At 42.4% G+C, this 21,440-nt stretch overlaps 1 long non-coding RNA gene across 1 annotated transcript in view; it reads left to right on the plus strand.

The window, feature by feature from the left end:
- Nucleotides 1-21,440, plus strand: part of LOC139082314 (uncharacterized) — an 83,649-nt gene that overhangs the window by 51,350 nt on the left and 10,859 nt on the right. Inside the window, exon 4 of the long non-coding RNA XR_011538196.1 lies at nucleotides 2,844-3,070. This is a non-coding gene — a long non-coding RNA (uncharacterized lncRNA). The remainder of the gene's footprint in view (nucleotides 1-2,843; nucleotides 3,071-21,440) is intronic.

Below are 21,440 nucleotides of genomic sequence, written 5' to 3' on the forward strand. Positions count from 1 at the left end.
AACATTAGTCAACCCTTGACTAATGTTGGATATGAAATTACACAGTAGCCATGTATTAAATATCGCCTGCTGTGTGTACGGAATGTAGCTATACAAAGTAAGCTTCATTTGGCATTGAGAGAACCCAATAAACAGCACCCCTCTTCCATGATCAAACTCTGAGCCAACTGAGAAATCAGACAAAAGAATAGGGCAGCCAGGAAACTAAATCACCTTTTTTTCACAGATAAAGCTGGTATCGGAGAACGTGCCTTATATATGCAAACAGTTGGGTTTTCTGAGATTAGACTCCAGAATTAGGCAAACTAGCCTACCCAGCCATAGATAGGCCTGGATGACCACAGATGCAGCCCCCCTAAAGCTTACAGCATGGAGGACCACAGAAGCCTGTGTGCACCTGTACAAGAGAAGGAGGTCTGGACCCCAAGCCCCAACATCACCTCCTAGACTCATCAACGAGATGAAGTCACTCCTCATACCTCTTTTCCAATGTAGCCCTGATGGTTATGTGACTAGGGGACAGTGCCCAGACTCAGATTCAGGAGGACAGCAGAAGGTCATCAAAATACTGAATGAAGGGGCTAGCCCCGTGGCCGAGTGGCTAAGTTCATGAGCTCCACTTTGGTGGCCCAGGGTTTGCTGATTCAGATCCTGGGCATGGTCCCACACACTGCTCATCAAGTCATGCTGTGGCAGCATCCCATATAGAAGAACTAGAATGATCTACAATTAGGATATACAACTATGTACTGGGGCTTTGGGGAGAAAAGAAAAAAAAAGAGGAAGATTGGCAATAAATGTAAGCTGAGGGCCAATCTTCCTCACCAAAACCAAAAAAAAAAACCCTCAAAAAACAGAAAACAAAAACTGAATGAGATCAGACCATGCAGGAAATATGGTATCATTCATTTGAACATAGGCTCCAGGAGGGCAAGAATTTTTTCTGTTTGTTTGCTGTATTCCCAGTGCTTAGAAAAATTACCTGGCATATATAAGGTGTTCAACAAATATTGATCAAATGAACAAATCAGGAAGAGTAAGTGAGCAGGCAGAGAGGAACCAGGAGTGTTATACATGCGGAGCCCCTCCTCATGGAAAGAAAAGTCCTTCTCCGTGTGTCTAGGAGATATTTTTAAAATAATAATAATAATAGCTGTCCTAGGAAAAAATTTTTTTCATTTGACAACTTTGCCATCACATGATATCATAAAGTTATTTGTGGGTAAGAAAAAGGAATGGTCTTAATCAGTAATATTTATTGAACATATTAGGTGTCAGGCACTCTTCTAAGCTCTCTATAAGCATTAACACTCTAAACTTCATAGCAATCCTCTGATGCAGGTGCCACTATTGGCCCAGTTTAAGGATGCGAAAAAGGACAGTGCCAATTGTAACGCATTCCAATCCAGGCGTTTCAGTTCCTGAGCTCGTGCTAATAACCGCAATGCCGTGTTTTACTTTGGGATTTTCTCTTTTTTTTTCTCTCTCTCTCTCCCGCCTCCCTGTCTCTTGGCCAAGTTTTCTCCATCTCTGTGTGATCTAGATTCACATCTTAAAATGAGGGTAATAATAGGAATTTGATGCAGCGTGGGGCTAAATAAGATAATAGTGTTAAGCACTTAGCATATTGCTTGGTATAGAGAAAATGGTTAATAAACAGTAGTTACTGTCCTTATCTTTCATACCGACATTGCACTTGTGGCAAAGTCTTGGTGCCAGGCCTCATATGCACCTATAGACCGGCTACTCGTGAGTCAGGCATCCTCCCAGATGCAGTCAGCTGCAGCGGGGATGATGGGCTCCCAGGTCCAGCTTCTGTCCGCCGGAACTATGGACTTGGTGGGTTCTGAGCTCTGCTTCTTCCTAAAGACAGGGTCTGGACTTAAGTTCCATCGTGAACGCTGACTGCTGGTGGCTTCACTTTCCCTTTTATAAGGGAGCTCAACGCCCATCCAGCCTCTATTCTCAGGGGGGTCATAAAGGTACAAACAGTATTTTCTGTGCTGGAGGAAAGGATGCAACAAACCCACAGCGCTGTGTGTGTGGGTGCAGAATGCAGCTGGATGAAACAAGCTCCTCTTAGGGTCTGGGCGAGCCCAACAAGCGGCACTTCTCTTCCTTGAATGAGCATTGAGCCAATTGAGATGTAAGACAAAAGAGCAGGGCAGTCTGGAAACCAAAATATCACCTTTATTTACTGAGAATCTGATATTGGAGAATGCGGCTTACATATGCAGGCTTCTTGATACTGAACTCCAGAATTAGGCAAACCAGCCTACCCAGTCGAAGACAGGGCTGGAACCGTGAGTCCCTGTAGGAGTCAAGGTTATTCAAGTCAAAAGAGATGATGCTTGTAAGGGCAGAGATCTGTGCCTCAACTAATGTGAGCTACTATTGTTATTACTAAGAAATTTGAGGGGCCGTCTCCGTGGCCGAGTGGTTAAGGTTGCGTGCTCCACTGCGGTGGCCCAGGGTTCAGATCCTGGGCGCGGACATGGCACCGCTCGTCAGGCCACGTTGAGGCGGCGTCCCACATCCCACAACTAGAAGGACGTGCAACTAAGATATACAACTGTGTACGGGGGCCGGGGGGGGTGGGTTTGGGGAGATAAAGCAGAAAAAAAAAAAAGATTGGCAACAGTTGTTAGCCCAGGTGCCAATCTTTGAAAAAAAAGGAAGATTGGCAACAGTTGTTAGCCCAGGTGCAAATCTTTAAAAAAAAAAAAGAAAGAAATTTGACTTGCCAAATTGAAATGAGGGAGTTTGGTGTTGAGCGTAACATACAATCTGTATGACCTGCCGTTATTTTCTAGGCTAAGGAATACTTTCTCCACCTCTGACAGGAAAGCCTTAAATCACTTGGACTTTGATTTCCATTAACCCCGGAGGACGGGGAAGAAAAGTGCAGGTGATTATGGTGAAGAAAGCTTAGACCTCCTCCTTAATGCGCTAGTGCTCCCGAGCATTTCTCCCCCTGAGTCTCTACAAGACGCAAGTCTCAGAAAATGCACTGGAAGCCTTCGGGGACATGCGATCCCAAAGAACTCAGTCATCGTCACTGGTCATTAAGGTGAGTTTCAGTCTGTTTTGTAGCAAGCCTTTGAGGTAGCCTTTTCCTCCCTTCCTTCCTTCCCCTCTTCCTCCCTCTCTTCCTTCCTCCCTTCTTTCCTTCTTGCTAAGGAACTGTGAGCAGGACCAGGTGGCTTAGTGCCAGAAAGTCACCAAGGTGAATTAACACAGCTTCCCCTCAGGGAAAATGTAAAACTGCTAATAACTTGTTTGCAAAGGTAGGAGAGGTGGAAAGCATAAGCCACGTGTCTCCTGCACGCTGCAGCTTGCTTTCCTGGGAGGAGAGTGTTCTCGGAGCTCCCAAACACACTGTGCACCTGCCGACTGTCCGCTGGCCGAGTCCAGCAGTTCTCACTCTCAACCAGGACCTCTTGGAAGGCAGCCTCAGACCGTGTCTCATCTCCTGCACGGAGTGGTTGGGACTTGTTAACTGTTGAGTGTTTTCTCTTGCTGTGGGGACCACATGGTCTGACAGGACAGAACCTGCCTGGAGGAGATGTCACAGGCAGGTGGGTAGTAGAACACGGAATGTATGACTTTAGGATTGCTAACTACACTGCTTGAAGAATTACTTTCCACCCATAGTCATTTTATGTATTCAATTCACTGGCCCAGGCCTAGCTTGGCAGCTCCTTTATGGTCCTGGTCTCCAGGGAGAGATGTCACAGGAGGTGGCTATAGGACCCAGACAGCAGGACATTAGGATCCCTGACTATCCCATGCAAAGAATCTCCTTCCACGCAAAGTCATTTCTGTATTCGATCCACCTCACAGCTTTCAGGGCTGTCAAGGACGATCTTGTTTGCTTACTCGTTTATTTATGGTCTGTCTTCCCCACAAGAATATGGGGTTCCATGAGGACAGAGGCTTCATCTGTCATGTTCACCTCTGCAATGTCTATGTTGCGGACATTGCCTGGCTCATGGTAATCAGGAAATTAAGATTTGCTGAATGAACAGTTGAAGAAATGAATCCTGTCCTGCATGCTCATTATACAGAGGAGGAAATAGAGTCACAAGGCGACTCAGGGACTCGACTGTAGTCACACAAGGTGGAGGTTGAACCTGGACTAGAACCCAGTTCTTCTGTCTTCCAGCACCATCTCATTCCTCACCTCCTTCTGGTCTCTAATCTAAAGTCACCTTCTCAGGGGGCCAGCCCTGGCCACACCCTCCCCCCAGCCAACATGTCACCTTCCCTCTCCAGCTTTATTCTACACTCCCCCCAACCCGTGAGCACCTATCATGACTCTATACTTTACCTTACTCATTGGTTGTCCCTCCCTGTAGACTGTGGGTTGCTCCAGGGCAGGCACTTTGTCTGTTGTCTTCACTGCTGTCTCCCCAGCGCCTAGCATGACACCCGACACATGGTAAATATCTGCTGCTGAGCAGTGAATGAGCAGCACTATGGCCTCAGCCTATTTGAGGACACAATAGGATACACTTTCCACAGGATGAGTGCAACTCAGATGATGGGCTAGGAGGGATAAAACTTTAAACTTGTGTGGTCAGTACCTTTGGCCTTTGGGCAAGTTTGCCTGCCTCAGTTCTCCCATCCATGTAATGGGATTACATAATGATTAAACGATGCCATTTCTGCAGACCCCTCAGCATGTGTCTGGCCCAGAGTAGATGCTCAATAAACACGAGTGCTCCTTTGCTCTTAATCTGTCTCTGTGAGGATCCACAATAAGATGCCTGGATCTAAGAAGCCAAGGAAACCCAAGGAAGCTCCTTGAATGAGTGCAAAGAAGGTAGAAATTATGAGCAGTGGGGAGCATGTCGAGGGACCCGTGAGCGCACCTTCCGGCTCCACTTAACTCTGTGCCCGGGCCTTGACATCAGAGCGGTGCACACCGTACTCTGAGGGCGAAAGGCAACTTGTTTACCGTGGCGGAAGGAAAAGCACTGACGCGCTGGGATCTTCCCACCCAGTTCTGGGAGCATTTGCAAAGGCGGGTCGGTCAGGAGCCGGGGAGTGAGACCAAGGGAGGCTTCCTGCCCTTATTCCCAGTTAAGGACAGGCTGCCTCCTTGTCTTCCTGGTTAGAGGCCCATGATGTCACGTGACCTGGGGAAATGCCAGCCGGAACAGCAGGTCAAGATCTTCAGGGGCCTGCGCGCTGTCCCCCTGAGTGCTGACTTATAGTTTCATTTGATTGCTCTGTGATTGCAGCTGAGTCACAGGAAGACAGCAGCAGCCTGTGGGGGCACAACAAGGGTGGTAGGCACCCCCCACCCCCTCCTCCCGGCAACGGAGGCCCTGCCACACAAGGGCCCACTGTGGGAGGCAGTATATGCCCAATGGTTAAGGCACTGGCTTCCCCTCCCATCTCAGTCACTCACTAGTTGGGTCAGGTTGCTTAATGTTTCTAAGTTCAGTTTTCCCATCAATAAAATGGGACAATAGCTACTTCATGGGGTTCTTAGGGATTTTAAATGAAATAATCTATGTAAACTGGCTGACACAGTGAGTGCTAGGTAAATATTAGCTATGTCATTGTCATTGTTGTTGCTGGGGAGACAGCAGTGAACACAGAAGACGAAATGCCTGCCCTCATGCAGCCTGCATTCTATAGGGAGGGACAAACAATGACCAAGATATAAATACAGAGAGGGTATCAGTCACGGTAAGTGCTCAGGTAGACTCGGGAAGGGAAGGTGACATGTTGGCTAGGGGGAGGGTGTGGCCAGGGCAGGCCACCTGAGAAGGTGACTTTATTTTTATTTATTTATTTTTTTTTCAATTTTTTTTATTGAGTTATTGATAGGTTACAATCTTGTGAAATTTCAATTGTGCATTAATGTTTGTCAGTCATGTTGTAGGTGCACCACTTCACCCTTTGTGCCCACCCCCCACCCCACCTTTTCCCTGGTATCCACTAAACTGTTCTTGGTCCATAGTTTTAAATTCCTCATATGAGTGGAGTCATACACAGATTATCCTGAGAAGGTGACTTTAGATTAGAGACCAGAAGGAGATGAGGAATGAGATGGTGCTGGGAGACAGAAGAACTGAGTTCTAGTCCAGGTTCAACCTCCACCTTGTGTGACTACAGTCAAGTCCCCATGTCACCTTGCGACTCTGTTTCCTCCTTTGTAAAATGAGCATGCAGGACAGGATTCATTTCTTCAATCGTTCATTCAGCAAATCTTAATTTCCTGATTACTATGAGCCAGACTCTGTCTGCAACATAGACAGTGCAGAGGTGAACACGACAGATGAGGTCTCTGTCCTCATGGGGCCTCTCATTCTTAGACAGACCATAAATAAATGAGTAAGCAACAAGATCATCCTTGACAGCCCTGAGAGCTGTGAAATGGATCAAATGGAGAAATGACTCTGCGTGGAAAGAGATTCTTTGCATGGGATAGTCAGGGATCCTAATGTCCTGCTGTCTGGGTCCTATAGCCACCTGCCTGTGACATCTCTCCCTAGGGACCAGGACCATAAGGGAGCTGCCAAGCTAGGCCTGGGCCAGTCTCAAGTTGGGAAACCACCAGTGCCGAGGAGTGGTGGAAAGCATGAAGGCATAATATAGAGAGCAGAGCCTTCTCTCCTCCCTGGGGTCTTGGGGACCTCTCTGGTCCTTTCGCATCTCAGTGACGTTATAGTCTGCAAAGCCAGAAGGTGGGAAGTCCTGGAGTATCATCTCACTGCCGTGTCAATTGCCTTTCTCAGCCTTACGTTTTCAGCTTCTTCCCAGGTTTTTGTTCTTTCATGTTTTCTCTACTCCCTGCAGTCAGAAAGCCACACTTCTGATTATTCTTCTCCTGACAGTTACAATATTCCTTCCCTGCTGAATCTCATTCCTTTGATTTTTCTGCCTGGTGTCCTAACCTCGTTATATTAGCTTAGTTTGCATTCTCCTCCTTCCAGCCGCAGTGGCTCCCACTGCAGGCCCGGCTGCCACTTCATTAGCAAGCTGTTTCCACCACTTCCAAGTCATTAATAAAGATAGTAAATGAGCAAAGGCCCAGTCCCAGCCTCCAGCACCCCTGCAGACACCTCCTTGGTGGGTAATTGCTATTTGTTGTGCTGCTCTGTTTATCATCTTTTAGCCAATTGTGACTCTGTTATTTTTTAAACTGACTTTAACAGATTTTTCAAGGGGATTTCTCATGGGCAGATATTCACTCTGAGACTTAATAATGCCAAGGTCCAGAGAAACTCACTTTGTTGGTGGAATCATGTCCAGGGTTGGACAAGTTAAAACTCTCCCAGATGCTGCTCGACACCATGGATGCCACTGCACTGAGCCTACCTTTAGGGGTTTCCTGCCTCATGCTAACTCCGGCCATCATAGGAACTTACTGTTTCTATTCTTCAAGGCCCCTTGATTAAGAGCTTTGTGCCTTCCAAAGTCTAGTTATTACCAAAAAATCAACACGAACTAATGAGAACAAGTTTTCTTCCTCCTTTCCCTTTAACATACTTGTTCATTTCAGTGATGTCCTTCTATTTAATTCTGTCCAACATAAAATGTTTCCTGAGGGCCTACACAATGTGTCAGACGTTGTTTAGACACAGCAGTACAAAGATAATGAGGCGCTTTCTGCTCCTGGTGGGATGTATAAGCTCCTACAGACCAATTCTCTCCCAGATAACTATAAGCTCTGGATAAAATACAAAAAAACCCCAACTACTTGAAGGAACTGGAGTGTGAACAAGAGCAGGAAGATTCTGGAAAGGAATTGGCACTTGGAAGAAAGAAACAGCACTGGATGAATTTCCTACTTTGATGGCTTTTAGACTTGGGGTGCCATGAAGGGCGGCGTGGTTAAAATCCTCTAAAAAGTTCACTGGTAACTGAGAGGGGGATCACAGAGAGGAAAGCATCAGAGAGAGAGAGAGAACCCAAATTCTGTGTATACACTCTGTCTGGGTCTCTGTCTGCCCCTTGAATAAAGTGTGTGTCAGGTAGATTGCAGGCAGACCAGCTGAGGGTGAACGAACTGAACCAAGATTTGAGTTGCTACCCAAAAGACAGAGTTTGCATTTTGAATCCAGCTAAGTAAATTATCTGCTAAAACAAATAAAGTAAACACTGTTTAGAGGAATATAACATAATCCAGAGTCATCACAACATAACATTCACAATGTCTGGGATATGATCCAAAAAAATCACTCGACATACAAAGAAACAGGAAAATGTGACCCATTCTCAGGAGAAAGGGAGAATCATTGGAGACTGACTCCAAAGGAACCCAAAGATAATGAAGTATGTTAAATACACTATTAGAATACAATAGAAACTATGCCTTAAACACAGTTGTAAAGCGATGTACTTGGCACAGAAATGGCACACAGGACAGAACAATCTACACAAAAACTTTTGATGGGTTTTCAACATCACACTGATTTTGAAATTTCTTGTGGTCCAAAGAATAAAAACATTCAAGTTTGTGATTTTACTGCATTTGGATTTCTGCAGACTCTAGTGGAAGACCTTTGGATAGGCCTTGCTAACTGTGCTTGCACTCCTAGAAGAACTTTATGTTTCCTTTTTGGACGGAATAGATCTATGTGAACCATTAAAACAAACAGCAGTATTTCTAGAGTAAAATAAAATACAATTTTAAAGATTTTATTTTTCCTTTTTCTCCCCAAAGCCCCCCGGTACATAGTTGCATACTCTTCGTTGTGGGTCCTTCTAGTTGTGGCATGTGGGACGCTGCCTCAGCGTGGTCAGACGAGCAGTGCCATGTCCGCGCCCAGGATTCGAACTAACGAAACACTGGGCCGCCTGCAGTGGAGCGCGCGAACTTAACCACTCGGCCACGGGGCCAGCCCCAATAAAATACAATTTTAAATAAGAAAACAAAAGGGACAGGAAAGGCTCCTCACAGGAGTTAGCATTTAAGCTGGAGTCTTAGGACGTAAAGGATGAATAAGAGTTAGGAAATAGAGAGAAAGAGAGAACTGTAGGGAAATAGATGTAGGGAGTGAAGGAGGGTACTCTAGACAGAGGAAATAGCAGAAGATTCCTTGGGAAAATCACGAGAACAGTTGAAGTCCTCCTACCCTATGGTAATTCGTTCCTCAAAAATATTGGTGAAAGTGAAAAGCTATAGAAAATTGTCTTTACATGCCTTAAACATTTTATTTGAATTTAAAACATGTAAATGGGTCTTTCACCAACCTTTTGATTTTAACCCCAGACTGTTTCTTGGAGTATGGTCTTTTGATTAGAGTTCCATGTTGACTTTCTCATGTAAATGAATCAGTATTGCATTGTACACTATTTCTAGTTTTTACTTTTTCAGTGAGTGAGAACTTAAAAATGCTTATAAAGTAAACTTAAGGAAAAACTATGCTTTTGTAATATCCTTCCACCCAATCTTTATGGTTGCCTTGTTCGCACCTAATCCAACAGCATTTTGGGGTAACTCATCTTAGTGAGTCTTTCCAAAGCATTCAACCTAGTTTTCATAGGAATAATTCTTTTCTCTCTGATATGGGATAACATTATGTAGTATTTATATATAAATTAATTATATAATGGCAATGACAAACACGGGAACAATGGCCTCTTGGTAAACATACAACTTTACTTGTGAGAGCAGAAATGCATGGGGCCACGAGAGAGCCACAAGACATCTCAAGTGCTCAGTGTGCTCATTCAGTATGTCCACAGAGAAAATGAAAAGCTTTGGTCAATAGGTTGAAAAGCCAATGTCCTAATTTTATATGCATTTTGCTGCATAACCCAAAATACCTCTCCAATATTGTCTAACTCAGAACACTTATTCTAACATTATGAATTTCCAGCTAGGAAATACAGAAGTGTCAGTAAGGAAAATATATTTAAGTAGTCAGATCTAACAGAATGCCACAATCACTCCATACAGATTGATCCTTATCTAAAATTCTATCTAAACTGGTCATTGCTAGGTCATCTCTGTCTTCACTGACTTTCTCCTTCAGAGACATCTCCATCAACCATAATTCTGCTCCCTGATTTCCTGTTCTCAGAGAATAACACTGAGTTGCTATTGTAAGTGTAAGATGAGTTCAGGAAATTTACTAAACGTCGAATGGCCTGAGTTAAGCATTTCCTAAAAACCAATTTGGAAAAATCATTTAAATTCAGTTGAAATGTTTCATTAAAAAATTGGATGGGAAATCACATGTCAGTATCCTTCTACAACTACCTAAATTATGAAGCTCAGCTGAAAAAAACCCTGGGTACTTGTTTTCTTGAATGTAGCCTAATTTACAAGTCAGAGGCATCTATTGGTTAGGACAGGGAATAAAAATGGAAAAAATATCATTTTCAGACTAAAGGTTCAAATAAAAGATAAGTGATTTAAGTTAATATTTATAGCAAAAATAAATTCCAAAAGATGGCTAAGGTAAAAGAAGAATGAGTTACTCGTATGCATATTTTTGGCTGACTAGTTTACCTTGATTTGGGTAACCAAGTGAAAAATGAGTAAGAACTAGTGAAGAATTAGTGGGCTCTTTCTAAATGGACAAAGCTTGGAAATTACCCACATAGATTTGGTCTTTTCTTTTAACATAATATTGTACTCTTCTAAGCTTTGCTATTGTAGTCATTTACGGTGTAGATCTAAACAATGACCAATGAGCACTCTCACTTTTCTGACTTCTTTTTTGGAGTGATCAACAAATATTTATTGAACACCTACTCTACCAGATGCTGGGGGAGGTATTGAAGATGATTGTTACTTGACACACAATTCCTTTGTAACCATTAGATCATTTTTAAAAAAGTGAAGAGTTTTATCATATTCTCTGAGTGTTTCAGACTTCTAGAGTAAACATATTGTTTGATAACATATGGGGGCTAATTCTTATCCACACGTAAGTGGCGTTTCCAATTGTAATAGAATTGCCTTGTCAGAATTTCCTAGCTGCCATATCATGCAGAGGCCATAATGAACACCTCTATTTAGGCTCTTTATCTGAGAACCTATCATGTGCATCTTCTCACAATTATGAAGAAATCAATCGTAAATATAGGTCAGTATTTTTACAGCATTACATTATTCAATATTTGGACCATTGTTTTTGCATTACTTGTCTGTTTATAGTTCTCAATTTGTTAGTGACCATCAGTTCCTACCGTACTGAACTTATCAACATTCAACACACAGGACCATTCCTTCCTTCTTGAAACATTCTCATCCTTTTTGTTCTTTGATTCCACCTGCTTTTGGTTTTTTTTGTTTAACAGTATTAAAACCAGTAAAACCAGTAAATCCCTCAGGCCTATTTACAGTTAAGCCTCTTTCTCATCCCCAGCCCATCTTTCTTGGTTTTCCTCCTACCTCCCTAGCTTCTCCCTCACTCCTTTGGAGGCTCATTCTCTTCTACTGTGTCATTAAATATTTAAATTTCTCAAGGAACTACTTGGGCCCTCTCCTCTTCTCAATCTGTGCTCTTCCCTTGGAGAATCTCATCATGCCCATGGCTTCAGTTACCACCTAGAAGCAGGGAGTAATCCAGATTAGACCTCTCCATGCTGACCCAGATCTGTATATCCAAAGAATCTACTAGACACTTCCATCATAGATGTTGAAAAAGTACTTTAAATCCACATATCCAAATCCAAACTCATGGCTTCTGTCCCAGTGCTGGTTCTCAGTCTTCTTAAGTAGAACAATTGTCAGTTCAATCTCCAAAGTCAAAAACCTTGGGAGCATCCTTGACAAGATCCCCTCCCTTGTCATCCATATATTTAATGTATCATCAGGTCTCTTCAATTTTATATCCTAAACATCTCTTAAATACTTCTGCTTATCCCCGTCACTTCTGCCATTAGCCTTGTCCGGGATTCCATTATCTCTCACCTGGAAAGTACAAAAACAGCCTCTAACTTGTGTCCTCATCTTCTCTCTTCCCTTTCAATTAGTTCTCTATATTGTAGCCAAAGTCAAATTTAAAAAACCAAAAACCAAAAACCAAATCTGACCCAATAACTTTCTATTCCTCTTAGGTTAATATAAATGTATAAACACGACCCATTGTACACCATCGTACATCGTCCCTTGTTCTCCAGCCGCACAACCCACATTTAATTTTCTTAAAAGAACACGTTCCAACACATCACAGGTCTATTGCACATTCGTTCTTACTGCTCAAATCTCCTCTATCACTCACCTCACCAGGTTAACTGCTACCAATCCTTCAGATCTCAGCTCCATGCAAACTTTCTCAAGGAAACCTTGCCCACCCATCCTCAGTCTAGATCAAGTCATCAGGTTATACGCTTTCTTAGCATCTGTCTTTCCCTGTATAAAATCTACTGTAGTTTGTAATTATATACTTATTTATGGCTGTTTGATTAATATCTGTCTTTTCTACTTGACTATCAGTGCCATGAAGACGACAACTGTGTCGGCTTTTGTTCACCCAAGAGCTAACACAGCTTACAGGAGGTACTCAATAAATATTGTGAAATGAATAAATAAGTGAATAAAATGAACCAAACTAGTAAAACCAAGCAGAATACAATCGCTAAGATCTGGAAATTGCATACATTGTATACTCCCCTCCTCCAGCCCCCACATCTCTAAACTGGCTTTATTTCACATGTAGTCTGTTTTTACCCAGATAGAAGCGCTCAGTTTAAATTCAGAGGCTATTTCTTGACTGAGGTACGACATGGAGTCAAACTGACATTACTTTTTTGCGAACATGTCTTCAACTGTGACGTGTCTTTACTTCTGAAATGAGAGACCCTCTCTCACTCCTTGGAAATGAAACTAAGAGCTAGTCTTCCACATCCAGGGGTGCCCTGGCAAACATTTACCAGCTGGCTCTCCAGGGGGGAAAAGACCTAACTGGTAGTAGTTGACAATTTCAGGGGTGTAAGTACCCTGACCACAGTCAATTTGAAGTTACCAACTTGGTCTTGCTGAAAACAGTTGGGAAGGGAGACACTCCAACTGCTCTTGAGTGCCGCTCCAGCACGCCACTACATCTGAGGGACACTGTCTCCACGTTTTTCTCTCCTTTTCCTCTTTAACCAAAAAGATGGACTACTCTTGCCTCTGTCCAACTTTCTGCAACTTCATGATTATTTTCCTGTTTGTAATACTTTCAACTAGTAGAGATTGCTTTTTAAAATACAGAGACTCTAGGAGAAGTTTTTCATAGCCATTCCCCAAGGCTCAATTGCCATTTCTGTCATGAACTCTAATCTGCCACGAGAATAGGGCACAGGGTTCAACCTGTGTTTGCAGCTTCACAAAGATTTGCATTAGACAGTAAATCCCATCAAAAAGAAACACAGGCCCAGGAATCTGACCGTGAGTAAATGTTATTCACAACCACTATTTACCAACAGTTCCACATGCCTTTGCAGATATTCATAAACAGTTTTCAAGGCAGTGTTTATGCAAAGGATTAGTGAAAGGGCAAAAGTCTCAAGGGAGAGACTTCACCAAAGCACGTATCTCTCCAAGCATTAAATTGTCAACAAAATTAAGCCTTTGCTCCACCCTAGAGCCCGGCTTCCCAGCCAACGTTAGATACCCACGTGTGCTGGCAAAGATAAAGTCAACAACAAAAGCACACATGTCACATCTCCTGCGGAATGACATGACCACTGCTGCTCGGGCGTGGCAACTCAAGCCTGCTGGAAATCCTCACGGTAAACACACCAGCGAGCCCATCTCTTGTTATGTGGCTGACAGAACGTTGCAGGGTACAGAACGTTGCTTCTGAAAGCAATGATAGCAAACCTAGCAAGGGCCCCAACTGTTAGTTAAATGCCTAATGATTAACAGAAGCCCCAGCCTCAGCCTTTGGGCTGCCACTCAGGGTAGTCTGTTTACTAAACAGTCAACCACCAATATCTTGAGCAGGTTGAACAGATGGCTCCAGGGTTCAGGCCAACTGTGTTTCCTTCAATTTCACACAGCTTTGGGTAATGAAGGCCATAAAATTCAAGCAAAGTATAAACATAAACACTGCCCCCTCCCTCCCCCACAGATGTACAGGGACTCCAATCTGTAGGTGATGAAATGTAACAAAGATGTAAGGTTAGAGGGAGAGGGAGAGAGAGAGCCTGAGTGGAGTGGATCTGAAGTCATTAGGAACTATCTGTGGGTGACTGAAGATTGAGGAGAGGGAAATGAAATCCCCATAAATTTTTCTGCATTGAGCATGTGAAGGAACCAATACAATGAGAGAGTGTCGTGAAGCTCAGCCAATGGCTCAGAGATCTATAGGCAGAAACCACTGATTCTAAAGTAGAAACACCTTGTAATTAAGTTGTAAATGGCACATTTGGCCTACCCACCATAGAACTTCTCCATCACACCCAAGATTCCAAGTGTTTTAAACAAGAAAAATATTAGAGGCTGAGGCTGAACATCATAGGCTTGATAGGATTATGAATAACACCTGCTTAAGACAGACTCAGGAAACCTACTTGCCAATCCTAGCCCTGCCGCTGATCACCTGTCATGCTCTTTTTGCACTTGTAAAATGGGTACATAAAGCTTGACTTTGTATATTTCATCAAGTTGTTGCTAAGATACGTGAAGCATGTCTTCTGGGCCAGAAGGCATTGTAAATTCATGCATTAGGTCCTGATCTACTCTGAATAAATGCTAGACAAGGCTTTAAAAGAGAAAAATAAAACAGACACAACCCTCATTCTAAAACAAGGTCAACTTCTGCATGAATCAGAAACACGAAGCAGGAAACAAAGCAGGATATGTGCTCCCCCCACCTGAAAAATATATTTCGAGCTAACAGAAAGCTCCAGGCCTGGGGAAGAGAGAGAGAGCAGACCTAGCTGCCTGCTGCTGCCTGCTAGAGCGAGTGCCTGGATAGATGCTATCTTCAACCTCCCCAAAGGATGGGGCCCTGAGTTGCCAATAGAAGGCAGACTGCTGGAGTAAGAACCCAAGGGGTTGAATTGAGACATCTACAAAATACAGGGAGGGACAACATTCGAGAGGGAAACAAAACCCTTCTACTCGAGATGCACCTACAAATCAAACTTCTAAAACACAGAAGGAAACCGAAATCTAAGGGAGTTAGCCAACAACATAAAAATCAAGAGATTAATTCATTCCTGAAAATGAGTGAACTGTTATTTCACTGGTGCCTATTATTCAAGTGGACCTATCTGAAAGTAACTATGCAAGTATATTTAAGGACTTCCAAGAAGTAGAGAAAGGGCTGGCATCCATAAAAAAGAACAAAAGGTCGTAAGACAGAATGGAAGGAATAATAATAATAATAACTTAACATAATAATGACAAAACAATAATAAACCTATACAGAATACATGGATTAATAGAAATCCCAAAAATGACTTCTGGTTTCAGGTCTGACATGAAAAGAGCTTGGAAGTCATCACTCCTGTTCTTACAATAATAAAAAGCTGAACAAATTGAAAATCAATGGCTTTTTTTTTTTTGAGGAAGATTAGCCCTGAGCTAACTACTGCCAATCTTCCTCCTTTTTGCTGAGGAAGACTGGCCCTGAGCTAACATCCATGCCCATCTTCCTCTACTTCATATGTGGGATGCCTACCTCAGCATGGCTTGCCAAGTGGTGCCATGTCTGCACCTGGGATCCGAACTGGCAAACCCCGGGCCCCTGGGCTGCCAAGGAGCAGAACGTGCGAACTTAACAGCTGCACCACTGGGCCGGCCCCGAAAATCAACAGCTTTTTATGAAGCTATCTGAGAACTAGAGGGACAGGTGAATTCAGAGTCACAGCTAAAGATCTGATTGTCTGAAGCAGAAGATGCTGGAACCGTAACTTGGTGTGAATACTTAAAATAGCAATTTTGATGAATTCCTGGAGACTAAGCCAGGACTAGCATGAGAGTGAGAAACTCCTGGGGATCCGGTCTTGGGAGGAACCCCACACTTTCATGGATTTTTCCTCCAGGAACCCCACCAGGTGTTTACAGTCATCATCTGGGAAAGATCCCTCTGTGGCTCTGGCAGGAGGGAGAAGAGAGTAATCCCTGTGAAATACATGCAGAACTTTTTCCATTACAAAGGCCTACTTTCCACAGGAAAGAATTTATCAGAGTCTTATGCAGCTGGGAGGAGGGCATTTCTCTTGTTTCACCCTCTTCTAGCCCTCCTATTTCATCTAAGAGGGGAAAAAATGCTGAGAAACAATTGTGAAGGTCTCAGCCCAGGGACACAGGCCCTCTAAAAGACAATTTAACTAAACAAGATTGTAGAACTCTTTCTCTCCCCCTCACCTTCCTGCCACACCCACAGGGCTCCAGTATAATACCAGTGGATTACTGTTGAAAGAGCTGTGTCATGAAGACTCAGAGGAGGGGTTCTTAAGGAAAACAAAAAGATGGACGGTAAAAACAAGGATACTAGGATAATCTGAAACCTCTCCACTCTGCAGCTACAGGAAACATTAAATATAGCCCAATTCCTAGCCAGATTAATACAAAATATCACAACCAAGGCCTATTTACCTTAGTTCCCATTATCTGATACACCATGCCCATCTTTTGACAAAAAATTGCAAGATACGGTAAATGGTAAGAAAAAACACAGTCTGAAGAGACAAAGCAATCATCAGAAGCAGACTTGGATGTGACACAGATATTGGAATTATTAGACAGAGAATTTTAAATCACTATGACTAACATGTTGAAGGCTATAATGGAAAAAAAAAAAAAACCCCATAAAAGAACAGATGAGTGGTATAAGCAGAGAGATGGAAACTTGAAGAAAGAATCAAAAACAAATCCTGGAAATCAAAAACATTATAACAGAAATGAAGGATGCCTTTGAGGGCTCATCAGTAGTTTGGAGAAGGCTGAGGAAGGAATCAGTGAGCCTGGAGAATGGCCAATAGAAGTGCTCCAAACTGAAAAGCAAAGAGAAAAAGAGAATGAAAGAAAGAAACAAACAAAAACCAGAACATTCAAGCACTTTGGGACAATTTCAAAATGCATCACATATGCGTGATTGGAATATCAGAAAGAAAATGGAGAAGAAATCTTAAGTAAAAATGGACAAGAACTTTCTGAAATTAATGATATATCAAACTAAAGGTCTAAGAAACTCAGAGATCACTGAGCAGGATAAGTACCAAAAGGTCAACACTTAGGTGTAGTTTATTTAAACTGCAGAAAACCAAAAATAAAGAGAAATTCTTGAAAAAAGTCAGAGGAAAATACCTTACCTACAGAGGACCAAGGAAAGCAATTACAGCAAACTTCTTGTCATAAGCCATGTAAAGGAGAAGAGAATGAAGTGAAATATTTAAAGCACTGAAAGAAAACGAAACTCACCAACCTAGAGTTTTACATCCAGTGAAATTATCCTTCAAAAGTGAAGGGGAAATAAATATTTTTCCCAGACAAACAAAAACTGAGGGAATTCATCACCAGCAGACCTGCCCTGAAAGAAATGTTAAAAGTTCTTTGAGGGGCCAACCTGGGTTGCCTAGTGGTTAAGTTCAGCATGCTCTGCTTCAGCGGCCCGGGTGTGATTCCTGGGTGCAGACCTACACCACTCCCTTAGCTGCCATGCTGTGCCGGCAGCCCACATACTAAAATATAGAGGAAGATTGGCATGGATGTTTGCTCAGGGCAAATCTTCCTCAGCCAAAAGAGAAAAAAACGTTCTTTGGGGAAAAGGAAAATTATATAGGTCAGAATCTCACATCTACATGAAGACATGAAGAATGTCAGAGAAGGAATACATGAAGATAAAATAAAATATTTGATTTTTATTATTCTTAATGAATCTAAAAGATAACCTTATTTAAAGTAACAGTAGACATGCATTGGATAATTATAACATATGGATAAATGAAATGAATTAGGGCAATATCATAAGGGGTGGGAGGGAGGAATTGAGAGTACTCTATTATAAGGCAGCTGCACTACACGTAAGGCAGTAGTGTTACTTGAAGATGGACTTACATTAGTTTAAAAATTATATTGCAAACTCTACAGCAGCCACTAAAAAATTTTTTAAAGCAAATATAATTGATATGCTGAGAAAAGAGACAATATAGAATCATATAAACTGCTCAATTAAAGCCAGAGAAGGCAGAAAAAGAGGAGGAAAAAAATGAACAAATGTAACAAATAGGAAACGGTTACAAACATGGTTGGTATTAATCCAACTATATCAATAATCACTCTAAATGTGAATGATCTAAATACACTATTTAAAAGATAGAGATCATCAGAACAGATTAAGAAAAAACAAAACTTAACTGTGTATTGTCTACAAGAAATCCTAGGGGGAAAATGCAATGAAAAAATTCAATGGATGGAATAAACTCCAGCTTGTTCACAATCAAAAGGGGTATTTAGAAGATAAAATTAAAGACTAGCATGCAGTGCAGAGATTTAAAGATAAAAAGTGCAGTTTAGATACACAAAGTCTCGATTGAGAGGCTCCAACATATTTTGAATAGGAGTTTCAGAAGAGGCTGGAGGAAATGTGGAGGCACAATATGGAAATGTGGAGGTAATGGCTGAGAATGTCTTAGGACTGAAAAAAGGATGTGAGACCTCAGGAACACCAAGGGCATAGCTGGACAGATGAAAACAAATCCACGCCTGCACTCACTGAAGAGAAACTGCAAAACATAGAGAGGTAACCTTAAAAGCTCCCAGAAAGACAAGACAGATTCTTTTTCTCATTAGCAGCAAGAGATACCAGGAGGCGAGGGAATCAAGCTTCAAATTGCAGGCATTGCGTCTGTAAATTAGAATTAGGTTCAGCTCCAAGTAACAGAACTACCAAAAATAGCAGCAACTTAAACAAGAGGAAAGTTTATTTCCCCCTTATAGCAAAGTCAAGAAGAGAATATTCAAGACTACTATGGTGGCTCTCCTCCTTGCTCCTTAAGGATCCAGGCTCCTTCTATCTTTCAGATCTGTGGTCCCCAGGATGTGTCCCTTGTCTCACAGCCCAAGAAGGCATCTCAGCCATCAGAACCATGTTCTCAGCAGCTAGATGGAGAAAGAGGTAAAGGAGAAGCAAAAGGCACCCTTGAGCTGTCTGTTGAGGAGGGTTCCGGAAGTGGCTTTACGACACTTCCATCTACATCCATTGGCTAGAACTTAGGAACAGGACAACACCTAAAGAGGCTGGAAAATGCGGTCTTCATTTTGTTGTGCCCAGTTAAAAATTCTATTTCTATGGAAGAAGCAGACAATAGATGTTGGGGGACAAGTAGCAATTCTTGCCATATTATGTATGAAAGCTGTCTGAGGTTTTTGGTTTTTTTTTAAAAAAAAGACATTTTAATTCCAAGACTCAGAACTATAGCGATATTTAAAACAACAAAAGCTAACAAAGAAAGTAACTGAGATCTGGTAAGACTGGGGGATCCAGGGGTAGCTTAGTGTCTGTAGCTGCTCTCACAGTCTTAGAGCAGGGCTTTTCAACCTGGGGATTCATGGATGGATGTTAGGGGTCTGTCAACCTTCTACAATTCTACACAGACTTTGAGGTTTTTGTGCGGTTTCCTGGGAGATGCTTCAGGGTTTTTGACAGGTTCTCAGAGGTGTCTATGACCCCCCCACCCCCCTGCCTAGGGGATAAAATTAACTTTGAAAAATCAGTTTAGGTTGAATCTTAAGAATTCTACTTAAATGTTTATGTACCATTGAAGAATGAAAGCAAATTGGTCTAACTAAGTCCTGTAATATGAAAACTGCACATAATTAAATGGTGCAGCAAGTGTTCGTGATGAGAAATTCTGCCCGATAGCCTTTGGTCTGCACCACTCATCGGGTACATAAACTATTCCATTCTTAGTTATCTTTTTGCATCTTGCTTGCTAAGTAAATCGGATCCCCTTTCAGCCAGGACTTTGTTTGTCATACATCCTTGTATGATGTCAGCCACAGTTCTTTGCCCACAGCAAGCATCCTACTAGTCGCTAGATATCCGTTTAATCATTCCCTGGTAACTACCTGTCTGGTTTGCCCTTACCCTTTTCCTGCTGCCTAGAGGAGAGACCATTTTGGTGATATAAAGCTATTATTGTCCTTTTAATTTTTATCTTTGTTTTCTGCTTCCTAACCTTTCTCTGAAATTAGGTTGCATAGATGATATACTCCTCTTCATCGAAAGGATAACGAGCTTGAGCTTTGAAAATGTTAATTACCCAAGTTTGGTAACAAGCCTCTAGTAGCCACAGGTTGATAGAAGCCAGATTTCTTAATTCCCTCTCCTCGTCTTGTCCACATAACCACACACTTTTTGCAGGGGATGAAGGAAAAGACATCACTCCAGCTGTTCAGACACCATACCCAGGCTTTGCACCCAGCGAGCTTCCCCAGGCCTCTTCTACTATCATGTTCTAGGCTGAGGAATAAGAAGAAGATTTTATCAATAGCGTACAACCAGAGGACCTCACACTTTCAAGGGCTCAATGAGCATCCCCACAGCAATCACGTAGGAAGACACAGCCACTCTCATCAGCTCCTTTTTGGTGAATAAAGCAGTAATCCCAAACTTGCTAACATTTATTAAGCTGTTTTTATTATTGTTGCTTTTAAAGCGCATCTACTATGTGTCAGGACTGTCCTAAGTATTTTGCATGGCGCTAGTCTTCCACGTTCCCCAAGGAGTTTTATGTTGCTAATATTTTTATCCTCATTTTATAGATGAGGAAACCAAGGCACAGACAGGTAAAGTAACTTGTCCAGTGTCACACAGTTAGTAAGTGAAGGAGGTAGATAGGCAGTCTGGCTCCAGGCTCTTGAGCTCTCAATCACTGCTTCTCACTGCACACAGGACGGGCACCAAAAAGCCACAGGCGTTATCAAGTTTGTGAGATTTTCAGTGTGGTGTAGTGTTTAAGAACACTCGCTCTGGAGTCTCATAAAGCTGTTTTAATTTCAGGTCCACTAGCACTAACTCAGGTAAATTATTTAAACCTGGTTTAATGAATCATTTAAACTCTCTAAGCTAATTCTCGTCTGCAGTCTCCATCCTAGTAGTTCTCTCACAGGATTGCTGCATGGATTAAGAGTGAATTGCTTTACTCAATGTCTGGCACAAAGCATGGGCTCGGTACACACACGCAATAATAAAGGGACGTGTGGATGTAAATGGGAGACCTGAGACTCCAAATTATTTGACTCTTATTCAATCACATTTTACCATTAGAGAAAATATGGCCAAAGAGAGTTGCCAAATCAAAAGACGTAAGTAATGAGGGGAGACAGGGAGCAGGAAAAAGTTGGATTCTAGAATCCAGCTTTGGCACATGGGACTTCCTGTTTAATACCCTCACACAGCACGTGAGAATGGGCCGAGCTGTAAGCAGCCGTCCAAATGCAGCCATTGGAAATGCTCCGGTCTCATTTTGAAATGGCTCAAAATGTTTCATGAAGGAGCCTGAGTGCAGGGAGAAGAAAACGA

Source organism: Equus przewalskii, chromosome 3 (genome assembly GCF_037783145.1).
Source record: "Equus przewalskii isolate Varuska chromosome 3, EquPr2, whole genome shotgun sequence".
Taxonomy (NCBI): Eukaryota; Metazoa; Chordata; class Mammalia; order Perissodactyla; family Equidae; genus Equus; species Equus przewalskii.